Raw genomic sequence first — 13486 nt, forward strand, 5'->3', positions numbered from 1 at the left:
ATAAAAGCTTCTCTAGATTGCAAATCGCGCATTAAATCTATTTCTACTGCCTTTATATGAATATGAAATATGGTATCAACGTGTAGCAATGCTATCAAAGCATTTTATAATCTATAGGACCTTGGCGAGTTTGTGTCAATCGTGTCTCTGATTGCCTTCTTTGATGAGAGTCATATTGGAGCTCGCTAGACATTGCAGCGTATGCAAGTTCTATTAATTAAGCGCTCATTAAGACTCAGGCTCCGGGAACTTTGTGCAATCTAGGCACGAAAGGGCTGTTTCTAAACGGAGAAATCTCCAAGCGTTCCAGTTGAACTGGACGTGGCGTAATCGTTTGCTTTCGAAAGTACCGTAGCAATTATTTGCACGAGCACATATGTCTTTGCTTTTATCATCAGTAATATAAACCAATAATGACGTTAGAAATATAATAATATATTTAAAAAAGTTCAAAAAATTTAAAAAAATATCTCATACTGAAATTTTTCATGATGCGCGAAAATTAATTTTACACAAATGTTTGCTTCAACCATCATCAATCATAAAACTATTCGGCAATATTAGCAACCACTTTTTTAAAAGAATTATTTTAATAAAATGTGAATAATACCATATTATTATACTTTTTATATTGTGATTAATAATAAAATTGCAAAGCAACATCGCGCACATCTACAACGCTTAGCGTGTGTAATATGCTAGAAATTGGCTTATAAATTAGGTGTATACATAGATTTTGTCTGTAATACATATAATAGCATGATTATAAGTGTAATATAATGCGTAATTATTAGAGCATAATCTTACGTAATAATGTTAAGTTATTATGTTACGTAACACGTTATACACCGACTTGCTTATTTAATATCCTCAATCAAAACATTTAAACTGCAATTACTATGATGAAGTATCCACGTATACACAATGTGCATCCAACTAATATTTCTTTGTAATTTATAAAATCCTTAATTATAGAACAAAACATGCAAACAAAACCTTTAGTAAATTTTTTTTAAATATTGAGTCTTGCTTCTTAACAATTAAATAAAAATTATATACTTATATTTATACTGTATATTTATTTTTATTTTTGTTTAATTAAGTAATTTATTTCTTTTCTGCCAAAATCAGGTTTATACTATTGATAATAACAAAATTACTGACATTTTTACATATAATGCCATATGTAATGCAATTTATTTTTTGATGAATTATCATATTGTATTCCAACAATATGCATTTATCGCGAATGAATACACCTTATCATTCTTGTTACATTTGGAGATAATGGGAGCTGTTTTTCAAGATAGAGTTCAGGTGCAATGGTACAATCGCAATTTCGCGCATAGCAATAGCGGTTCAGAAGATTGTAGTGTTTACATTATCGCCGGGGGAACATTTCAATAGCGCGCCATTTGCTATGCACCGTATTTGACTATGCGCTTTCAGAAATTAAAACCCTCCTCGAAACGACAAGCAGAGTAAATATTACGAACGCTATACTGCGCCGTGACCTCATCTCAGAAAATTTCACGATTGCTTTCAAAAGTAGGACAGAATCACCGAGTTTATTCGAAAGAAGTATGCATCCCACGGATAATGAACTTAGCTCACTTGCGCGTCATACTATTCACATGCATAATTTTCGACATCGGATAAACAACATATTTCTGCTTTTAATTTATTATAATAAAACCGTCGTTTACTTTACATGAAATATGAAATCCATTTATAATTAAAAATATAATAATGCTACTTAAAGAAGTCATTTTGTTATAAATATTTGTTTAACTTATTTCTCATTTTCAAACGAGAAAATAAATGCAGGTGAATCGGATTATTTAAAATTAAATATTTTATAATATTTTAAACAATCGATCCAATTACTCGCAGTTACTTTACAATAGAAATATACAACAAACATAATTCAAGGATCAAAAGTAATCCATCTCCCGATTAATCAATAAGAAACAATGCTCGCGTCTAATGCGAACACAGTAACCAATCAGCCAAGCGCAAATATCGACCACGCTGAGCCAATTGCGCTAATTCAATGCATCAAATTAGATCAACCTCACATCGTACGGCAGGACCACCCTGCCGCATTGGATTACGAAGAAAATATAGCCGCATATAGGGCGCCCATATCGATTGCATCTTGGAGCGTTAGAAGCGCGACGCGCTTTTGCGAAGCGTCCGCAAATTGGATGGGACGGGACCGGGCGTGGAGAGAGCGATTGTCCTGGTGTGTCCTTTGAAATCCGCGGTCGGTTAAGCCATCGGTGAATGGAAGTTAATCATAGGACCGCGGCGTGCATTCGTCCTCTCCCGGAAATGCGCACCGAGGCGCAACGCGCTGGCGGATTACACCGGACGGAGGAGAGAGAGAGAGAAAGAAGAGACGCGGTCCCTACGACAGGCGGACGACCCTTAAAAAAGGTGATGCGGATTTATTTTGATGGGATGGGAGAGCCGGGGCGTGCACCGAAGAGCGGAGAGGAGAGCAGGCGAGAGAGCCTCGCTGCCGAGAGCGGCTTTTGTAAATGACGAGTGTGTTGTCGCTCGTGGCGGAAAGCTACGAGGCACTCGAGTACGGAAGGGTGGCGCACGCGGGGCTTAGTTGAAAAAAAGATCCGTCCGCGTTGAAATCCCTTCTCTTAATCCTCGCAAATTTAGTTGGGAGATTCCGGCGCGTACGAACGTGATGCTGCTTCGCGCGTCATGTAGTATGTATGCGGCCAGTGTCGAGCGGAATTTTGTTAACAGCACGGTATATATAATATCATGAATATTATAGACACAATACAATTTAAGTCGAAAATGAAGAGATTTGAATTAAAGCTCTATATTTTATAAATAAAATAAAAAATTAATGCGCTCTTTTTCAACAAATATAGAAGCTTTATATATATATATAATGTAATAATATTAATATAATTTGCTAACAATATTGCGTAAATGCTACTATAGATAATGAACGATTATATCCTTAAATTTGTCACGTAATGTAATTATGTTCGCAAATCCAGATGCAATTTATAGAATGATGGATTTAATGACCGGAGATGCGAGAACGATAAAAGGTGCAGCGAGGCGGAATACTAATACTAATGTAGCCCGATAACGACGATTAAGAGAGCAGCGGAGAGCTAAGTCCAAGAGATCTCAAGGAGAAACTGCTAAGCTATACGCGTACCTATGTATATATATATATATATATATATATATATATATATATACACACACACACACAGCGCTCTGGCACGCAACGAGTCTGCTTTATGAGAGATGATAAAATATCCCTCCTAGCTCCAGAAAGCGAAAACGCGCCGCGCGGAGAATTCCAGTTATTTTGTTTCCCACACCTTCCTGCTTGGAATTCAGTGTAATTCGCAACTTCGATAGAACATCCCCCTATATTTTTCATTCGTGCTCTTTTCAACTTTAGCACGGCGCTGCTCTAGTATGCAAAATGTAACTGCTCAAATGAAGTCTGTTAGCAACTTTAAAATAAACAAAGAAAACTGGGGAAGCGTAATGCCAAGAATGACAATGCAAAACTTAAAATTCTAGAATATATAAAAATTTAATATAAAAAATGTGGATTATACTGGCTAAAAGTGGTGATTCTTAATGTCGTTGTCATAAGGAAATAACTACTTGATATTGATGAAATAAATTTTGAAAAATTTCATCACTCAACAGTAACGCGCTGTATAGAGTTGGCAAAGATTAGTACGTACAATGACGATTTATGTTGCAAGCGATGCTAAATAATTTAAAAAGTATAATGCAAATTTTGCGTGCAATTTTATGAAAGTGCAAATCTGCCGCGTATAACGGTTTGAAGGCAATTGCGAAGTTATTGTCCCGCCGACGATCGTTTGATTAAAATAAATAACTACTGTTTCCCGTCAAAAGGAAATATTTATCAGATACGTTGCAAAATTGGTCGCGTCGCGTGAATACCCGTAGCACGCTATAACATCATAAAGTATTCAGCAGCGACTCGTACGATTTTCGTATTTGGACAGTCGCTTCGTTCGCCATCAATTTATAATCAAAGCGTTACTATTAAAAGATCGTCAAGCAAAATACGCAGCGAAAATACAAAACGCACGCGTCCCTCGCACCCTTTCAACGGTATATACAACAAACAGCTGCTCCCATTTTTTTCGAAATTTTTCAAACGTGGCAATAAAATATGTGCGACACGTGACACGAAACTCGATGCCAAACGTGCTGCCGCGCTCGACCACCCTGGTCGAAAGATTTATGAAAAGCGAGAGAAATAGTAAGACGGTCCTCTTTCCCGCTCGCCTTTTCCTCGATGTCAAAACACGAAAGAGCACACTTCCTGCCGGCTTCAAATTTGCCTCGCAGCCGCGCGATACGCGTCGGCTTCATCGTCGTTTAATTATGCCGACGCGTTTCACAAGAGATGGAAGCCACGCGCACTTCCATCGATGGGCCCTGAGATGGTGATGTTAATGGTCGTTCTACAAATTAATTCGAATTACTTTGATGGACGATTTCCTCGCCCGGATAACTGTCCTTTCGAATGTCAGTTAATGGAGAACGTCGAGTAATTGCAGTGTGCTGCGGACTTGACAGACAGGCGCCGTAGCATTTGGTTTCTATCGCTTAGGCGATCGTGCAAGCCATGTAATTTGGAACGTCGCTCGGCACACTGCCGCCGAAATATCTCGCGGAGATTCCTAGGATTGATATATGTGTGGGCGATTCCGGCACTCTTTCATTTCGTGCCCGTGGGACTCAAGATTTAAGAAACGACGCGGAGGAATTAAAGAGACCTCCCCTTTAAACGGCGCAATCATATCATTACGGAAAATACCATCTTTCGAGAATATAATGATAGATGTAGCCGCGATGATTCAAATAACGCGGCAGAGATTGTTTCGTGTGGGCAGATACGATAAGTTGAAACTTGGTTAAGAACTCCTCTTTTAGCACGCACAATGACTTTATCTGGATTCGAAGAGATAATCTAAAATTTTATAACTTTTAGAATAATATATACGAAATATATTTAAAATTTTTCCTCGTTGTATTTCAATCTTTCAAACGTTGTTCTTTAGAAAAATATGTTTTCATTACGCAGAATTTTCTTTATTCTTTGTTCTGGTTCATCATAAAGTGTTATGCATTTTAATTGCGCCATGACCGATATTCGCTAACAAAGACCCGCGTTGAAAGTTAATAAAGTAAAAAAAAAAGAAAAGAGAGAGAGATCGCTAACAATCTTTTATGATCTAAAGAGTAGAAAGCAGGAATATAACATAGCGTAGAAATTCGAAAGTTAAAACATCATGTGAGAAGAAGATATAAAGCTTATTTTAGGATGAGATAAAAAATTTTAAATGTAGATGTAATGCATATTTATGTGCTTATATCTTTCGAATGTAAAATTTAATTTATTTATTGTATTTATTTAATAAATAGCGATCAATTTTATGAGTCAAAAACATAGATGGACTCGTGTCTCCATTTTTCCAGTCCACCTATTAATATATTATTTTCGTAATTTTCATGTCACCTTAACACGCTAAATTTTCCAATACTTAATTCACTCGTAAAATCACGCTACAATAAACGTTTGAAACTTTCTTCGAGCGGAATGATGTTTGGATTCTGATGAAAACAGGAAGATATCCATCTTTCAGGGTCTGCAGGCCTAAGAGCGTGCTCGTAAACGGAGCCACAAAAGAGCAAACTCCGCTCGGTTACTACGATGATCTTAAGTATCCCCGAAAAGCGGACGGAATCGTTTCGAAATAGGACCTCCGCGGTGCGGGATTGCCCACACGCTGCAGGTATACACGCTAAGAACGTCATTTGAACTGTGCCATTGTCAATTTCATACCCACAATGGCGACAGCTGAAGGATCAGGCCAAACATTGAGACATATCCCTTGTTGCTCCTGTCACCGTCGTTCCTCCCTATTTTTCTCTCCCCTTCCGCCCGCTCCCTTCCCACCTCTCAATCTTTCTTGGCTGCATGGACATTATTACAAAAATATTTGAAACGCGTCGCATGAGAATGCATCCCTTACCGTATTGTCGCGACAAGCGGCGTCGCGCAATGGAGAATATTCTACGCGATTTCTATTAAGAATGAACGAGGGGATGTGAAACCGGATTCACGAGGTCAAGCTCCTCCGTAGAAGCAGCTTCCTCGTGTAATTTAGGCGCTCGATCCACTAGGGCTTCCCCTGAAAAAATATTCGAAACACCTGCACCGTTACATCATCCACGTGACCGATCTATCGCGCGGCAGCTGATCTTATGATCGCGATAAACATTGCGAGATATGTGATATATTTGTATCGAAAGAGTGATATTATCGCTGACGAAATCAAGTAATTTTGTTTATATAAGCTAATCGGTTATTGATATATTTGTTACGCATTTTTGTTCATAACTTAATTAAACATAATTAATACTTATGCATGCTAAATTATTTAACATAATTTTTACGAGCTTTATAATATAGTTATGATGCACTTTATTACATCTGATTTTCTCAAACACTTTTCATTTGAAATATAGTAATTAAATCAAATAAATGTATGTGCATTATGCTAAATATTAAATTTTAATATTGCAGACATTGCAATGTAAACTTTTGCTTATTTATTATCTCCAACATGAATTAAAACGAAGATGTCCGTATGATTAATTAAAACGACGTTGAAAATATAATTAATTAAATCCATGTTTGCATTGTCGGCAATGCAGCATGGCATAACATCACGTGTGACAAACGCGATATTTTATTTTTTTCAAAGAACGGCTACTCTGCACAGAAATAGCATAAAGAAATTCATTATGTAGCCGTTCTCATAATGTCGATGAAAAATAATTAACACGATTTCACTGTTTACAGAGCCTACATCGCGATTTACCTAAACAACGTGTAAGTTGTTGCAAGTATAATAAAAGAGGACAACTACAAAATAATATGTGAACTTCTACCGTAAGAGAAATACCGTGTAATTTCGAATTACATGGCGCTCACGTATTTTGGAAAATATTTGTTACATTAGTAGAGTGTGTGTGATCCCCCGCGGCAGAGAATACCCAACACTAATACGCGGTAAATTATACCAGCGTGTCTGAATAAAGCGTCGTTAGACGGAATACTTCATGCGCATTCAACTAAACGATATAAATTTGAACACGTACGTCTCTCACTTTTCCGGCATTGAAAAGCTCTGTTATTTGAAAGACGTTATTGGAATATCAATGATTATGTTTCGTTTTTCTCAGCAATACAGTTTTTTCGCTTTATCCAGCGAAGATGTTTACGCTGTTTTCTAACGCGGTTTCCGACAAATACAGTATAAATATTCAAATTAGAATATGATTAGTGCAACATTTTCGATCAAATAAAATCAAATATAAAAAACACTTTTTTAAATTAAATAACATGTAATAATACATTAAAAGATAATAATATAATTATATTGTGTGAATAATAAAATAATAAAATAAGAAAACAAACATATTAAATTGATATATTATTGTTAGTAAAAGCACATATAAATATATATGACACAAAAAAGCTTTTGCGCTATTAATTTTTTTTCTGCAAAATTATTACAAATAAAGCGTTATGTGGTGGCTATATATTTTCAAACTCCATAAAATACTTTTCTAAACAAGAAAGTAATATATTTTTCCAGCTTATTCGTGAGAAACTAGAGTTTAATGGATGCTTTAGTTTTTTTAATCAGAAATTTATTTAATATATAGTAAAATTTTATAGAAATAAAATGTTACATTTTACTCCGATTTGAATATCTCCCCAGGATAAGGGAAAGAGAAATTTACACGAAACAAACAGGTTTCACCGCGGGAAATTTTGTATAATCCCGAGCCGACGGACATTCACGTTGCTTGAAAAATGTTTGGCACACCTGCGGCGTTACGTGATTTCCCGCGGCGACACGACTCCGATTTCATGAACACACGGTGACTGTGAGGGAGAGCACGCGTGAACGCAGAATCATCTCTCTCACCAAACACTTGCGTGGACAAAATTGTCATTAGCGCGACCGACGGCGATTCGTTCCTGTGACGGAGTTTCATAAAGCCGATGAGAAATCGGCGGTATCTTTTCGCGATGAGGTCATTGAGCGCGATGATGTAGCGAATTCTCTTTAATACAACTTTAAATTCCGTTAAAATTTATCAACATCATATCATCAGCGATCTTTTAGATTGCGAGTTGTTAGAACTTTATAAGAACTTGTAGAGTAACAATAATTTCAACAAAAATAACGTAAATATTAGTAATTTAAATAAATTAATTAACGTTAATGCATAAAAATAAATATAATTTTTATATAAATTTTATAATAATGTTTGTCAACTAATATATTGTTCAAAATGTCTACTCATTTATTTAGTATAAAAAGCATTCCAGAAAATAAAATAAAATAAATTGTATAATTTATCAAAATTATTTTCAATGATTTAACATGCATAAATATCAATCATGTATAATCTAGTATCTGATAAAAATTTAACCATGCATAATAAATATACCAATCAATGATCAATTTGTATAAATATAAAATTACTTGATTTTTCGTTAACGAGAATATTGCTTACAATTTTTTATAATTTTAATAATATTGATTTCTCGTCGTTTAAACATATTTTATGTTCATCTATGTCTTTTTCATATGTAAAAATTAAAAAAACAGAAACAAAGTTTAAAAATTTTCTTATTTCTAATTTTTGTAAAATTATTTATTATCAATATTAATATATCTTTATGTATTAGAATGTAGAAGAAATATATAATTAAACGCATAAACTCTGCTTATGTCTGACGATTAAAATATTAATTCGACAGAATATTTATGCGTGCGAAAAGTCACATGTCGCATAACACGCCTTTTCAATAGACACAATATCTATCGTATAAAGGTGTTATTCACGCGGATAACAATCGCAAGGATTATAGTTACATTATTTACGTTTGCTAGATGGAGTGCAAACGAAAGAATGCCGTATCGATGCTACGTGACGACGAACGTTGCATTTTTAACTGATCGCGCGACTATCTTTCCGTTGCATGCGACGGAAACTTGGACAAACGTGTGAATAAAATGTAGATCATATAAATAATCCAAAAGAGACCGTCTGAGAGGCGTGTCGATGCTTATTGCAAATTTAGCGTGCAAGTTGATGTTGATACTTTTGTGCATGAACATGTGCATGAACACAGTCGCAGATTTACACGTTATGACAATCTCTAGTCTCGTGTTATTATTTCCGGAAATTGATTCACGCATATTAGATTAATTAATAAATATTTCAAACTAAAAAAGTGATATGAATATAATTCTCGAAAAAAACAATAAGTATATAAATTGACCATTCTAGTTATATTCATAATTAAAAAATAAATATAACATAAATATAAACATTCGCAAAAATGTTGGAGTCGGAAAATTGAAAATATTTATAGTTATAAAAAAATTGTGATAAATTTAGATGTTAATAAATAACGAACAAAATAGGTACCTGACGCAGGTACCTGACGAGCTGAAGTCTAAATTCGCTATTGTGGCGCATTGCAATCAACATCGACAAAGCCGAACGATAAACCGACTCGCAATTTCATGCATACGTCATCAGGAATGGTAGGAATCGTCGACAGTGAGCGTCACGTGCGACGTACGTTGGCACACGTCGATCGTCATCGAAGTACACGGAAATTCTCCCGTTGCTCCTATACGCCTACGAACGTGAATTCCGATGTAGAAGCCAGCGCCGGCATTTGGGAATTATACATCGATCGATCGATCGATCGACGATACCAATAAAGGCGATCGCAGCGAACAGCCTGTTCTACGGTATCATTCCAAAGAAACCTAACATTCTGATGTATAATACAGTTAGAGAAAGCGGAAATATGTGATAGAATAGAAATTTAATGCATCAAAATGTAATTTTGATTTTATCTTTAAAGTTAGCGGAAAAATAATTTTTAAACAATTAAGTTATGGATGCAAAAAAGTAATTGTTTATGTAACAATATATATTATTGTAACATTCGTGTATAAGTTTATAAAATAAAATGTGTAATTTGATTAGCTTAAAATATTAAATATCTCATATTTTTACTTTTTAATTAATATTCAATCAATTTCACTTTTTTGAGAAAAATTAAAATTTTTAAATTATTATATAATTAAATTGATATGGCTAATCGATTTTGATTCGTTTAAGCATGAAGTCGCAGCTTTTCGTTTGCCAAAATTGATAACACATAACACTCCTCGTAATGCTAAAAGTTCCGCCTTAGACACGAGGTTGCACGCTTCATTGCCCACATGCTTTCTCACGTGACGATCGCACCTGATCGAGCGTATCAATTTTCCAGCGAGTCATGACCCTGCTGAAGAACCCCGGCTGGGACCTGATTGTGGCACGAGAATCGATTGCGTGAAAAGACGAGGGGAAATGAAAAATGATGGTCGCGACAGCCGAATTTTGTTTTCTTACGCGCGTTCGGATTTTCAGCTTTAAAAACCGTTAAATATCGTACCGGAATAGCATCAATGATTCGATATTTACACACAATACCGGCAAAATTGGCTCCAAGACCGCACCCATCGACAGAAGACCCTTAGAGGAAAAACCTTTAGAGAAAGGCTCCGAACATCTCGCGCGCGTTTCTCAGACCAACACCCTCATATATGGAAACCATTTCAAACTACTAAGAAGTATGGCAAAGAACGTGAGTCTCGCAACAGCACCGCAATTTCCCGCTTTCTATTTTTCGTGACCTCAACTAATCACGTGCGGCATACGCATTTTCGTGACAATATGAGGCAATTTTTATCGATTATCGATTTTTCGACGATTCTTCGCGGGTGTTCCAATTTATTTACGATAACATGCGTGAGAGAATACAAACTAAAAGCGACGTTAATAATGACTAATATTGTGTATAAGAAGAGAATTAGAACTATTTTTTAGGTACGGTGCTTTGTTCGCATGAATACCTTAAGTATGCATGAGAGAGTTCATTAGAATTTAATTATCATGCCTGCATAGAGAATGCCGGCACGTTGTTAATTACTATTGTGACCCCTGCTACGATCCTAACGATACTATTAAGAATTAGATTTATCCCTCATAACGAGTTTGAATAATATGACGATATTATAAAAGCGCGGGCATTTTTAATTTTATAGCTGATATAAAAAAATATAATATTCAAGATAATCATTTACTAATTATAATTAATTACAAGAAAATACTATTGCAAAACTTGCGTTTGTTTCTTGTCTTAACAAAAAATATCTTTATTTACTATTTATAATATATTTTATCAATATAAACTTATATCAATTTATATTTTTATACGAACAAATAATGCAATGTACATTATATTAAAAATTATAATATTTATAATAATTACAAGGTTTAAATTTCACAATTTAATAAACTTAATTTTTAGTTATTAACTAGTTGTATAATTACATTTTATTAATTTAAATAATTTTGTAATTTAAATTTTACTATTACAATTAAACTTTTTTCTGCATATATATATATATATATATATATATCTTGCATATATCTTGAATATTATATTCACGTTCTATATTTTCATCTCAGTAACAAAATCTTTCAATGATAATATGATAAATATATTTACAATAGTGTAAATATTAAAGCATAAAGATATATTATAATTATATAATATATTTAATAGAAATACATAATTTTTTAATTTATTTAACCCGTGGCATCATACTTTTTTGCATATCGGGGCAACGTTAAGTGCTACGAGTGTATGTTATAGCCGGTCTTATATGTTGGGTATCTAAATTTTATTTTAGCTTACGAAGCTTATGTCTCGTCCGGTCAGACAAACTCATAACATTTGGCGGTCCCCGCCGCTATAACATTTCGCTATTCCGTTGTCGACCACGCGCTCTTTAAGAATGCATCCGCATCGTAAAACGGGGTATGATCAAGCAACGACGTGACCCTCGCGAAAGATAGGCGACGTAATTCTTGGAGCACGCACACACGCATACACAAATACATATGTACCTATTGCACCGCGGTTATCAAATGCTGCGTGTTTCACCTACTCTCATTTTTATCTCTGTTTTTTTTTTTCGACGCGTAAATGGATTTTATGCTGTGGGTTCGTTGAACCAGCGTCACCGGCGCGATATACTTGATCGTTAAATGGGAAATACCCGGTGACCATGCAACGTAATGAAGACTGCGCATATATGTTCGTTTTCTCTCTTTTTCCTTCTATTTCTATACAGTATAACGTGATATCTAGTGGACGTTCCGTAACATTCATGTGCGTGATACAAAATGTAGAGACTTGCAAAATAGATTAGATCGAAGATACGCCGATAATCGTTCTTCGAAATAAGTCCATTTCTACGGATTGTCTTGGAATCGGTTGTACCAACAATTAATTTTTTAAGATGCATGTATTCATTGCATTAAAAATTGTGCAAATGCAAATCTGAATATAGTCCTGTAAATTTTATTTTATTTAACCTTCATAATTATAATAAAATCTAAAAAATTATTAAAAGAAAATTAACAAAACCATGCTAATACATTTTTATGTCTAAAAATACTTTTCTATATCTGCAAATTTGTGCATTAAATTAAGAGTTTTAATTATAGAAATTTTAACTTTTTACTTCCTTGTTTACTTCGAGAATGAAATAATTATCCATAAGTACATTTTTGCTTTTATTTATTTTACGGTAATAATGAAGGTACTATTAATATAATTTGATATTCATCCTTTCAATTAATTTAAAATAATTATTTTTGTTTTTCTGTATACTTGCAGCTAAATTTAGCTTACTATTATATATTGTTGGTGCAATCAGTCCTTAATTATCATAATCCTATTATTTTAAAATAACCTACATCGTTACCTTATCACCAATGTAATATATTTATTTACTTTTTAATTCTTTATAGACAAGATTTAGCAGATAACATAAAAACTTTTTTTATTGTATTAGTAATAGAAATTAATATATATAAATATTTCTCTAATTTCTTCAATATTTATAAAAAAAGATTATTTTTCTACACATAATTTTCCAAATAATTTTCTTTGACTAATAGAACTGTTTAATTAAAAAGTAAATAATTATGCAGCAATATATTACTTTGAAATCGTATTAATCCAGAGAGAGTTAGTCATTCTATCTGTTTCTAATTTGTAAATTTTTCTTAGCAAATTTTACTCACCGGTTGTTGTAACGCTGACACCCGACGTTGTAATCCTTCTTCCAAGTCATTTTATTTGTTTTCTAATTTGTGAACTTTTCCTTGGCAAATTTTACTCATCGGTTGTTGTAACGCTAACACCTGACGTTGTAATCTTTCTTCCAAGTCCTAAACAATATACAATTAATTATTCTTTCTTATTACAACAAAATTAGAT

The 13486-nt window shown here is 34.1% G+C and overlaps 1 long non-coding RNA gene across 5 annotated transcripts in view; it reads right to left on the reverse strand.

Annotated features, from left to right (window-relative positions):
* The window catches only part of LOC105668813 (uncharacterized), a 122945-nt gene that overhangs the window by 106916 nt on the left and 2543 nt on the right, over positions 1 to 13486 (reverse strand). For all 5 annotated transcript variants that reach the window (XR_010888977.1, XR_010888978.1, XR_010888979.1 and 2 more), the window contains one exon: positions 13291 to 13437. This is a non-coding gene — a long non-coding RNA (uncharacterized lncRNA). The remainder of the gene's footprint in view (positions 1 to 13290; positions 13438 to 13486) is intronic.

Source organism: Linepithema humile, chromosome 3, assembly GCF_040581485.1.
Source record: "Linepithema humile isolate Giens D197 chromosome 3, Lhum_UNIL_v1.0, whole genome shotgun sequence".
Lineage (NCBI taxonomy): Eukaryota > Metazoa > Arthropoda > Insecta > Hymenoptera > Formicidae > Linepithema > Linepithema humile.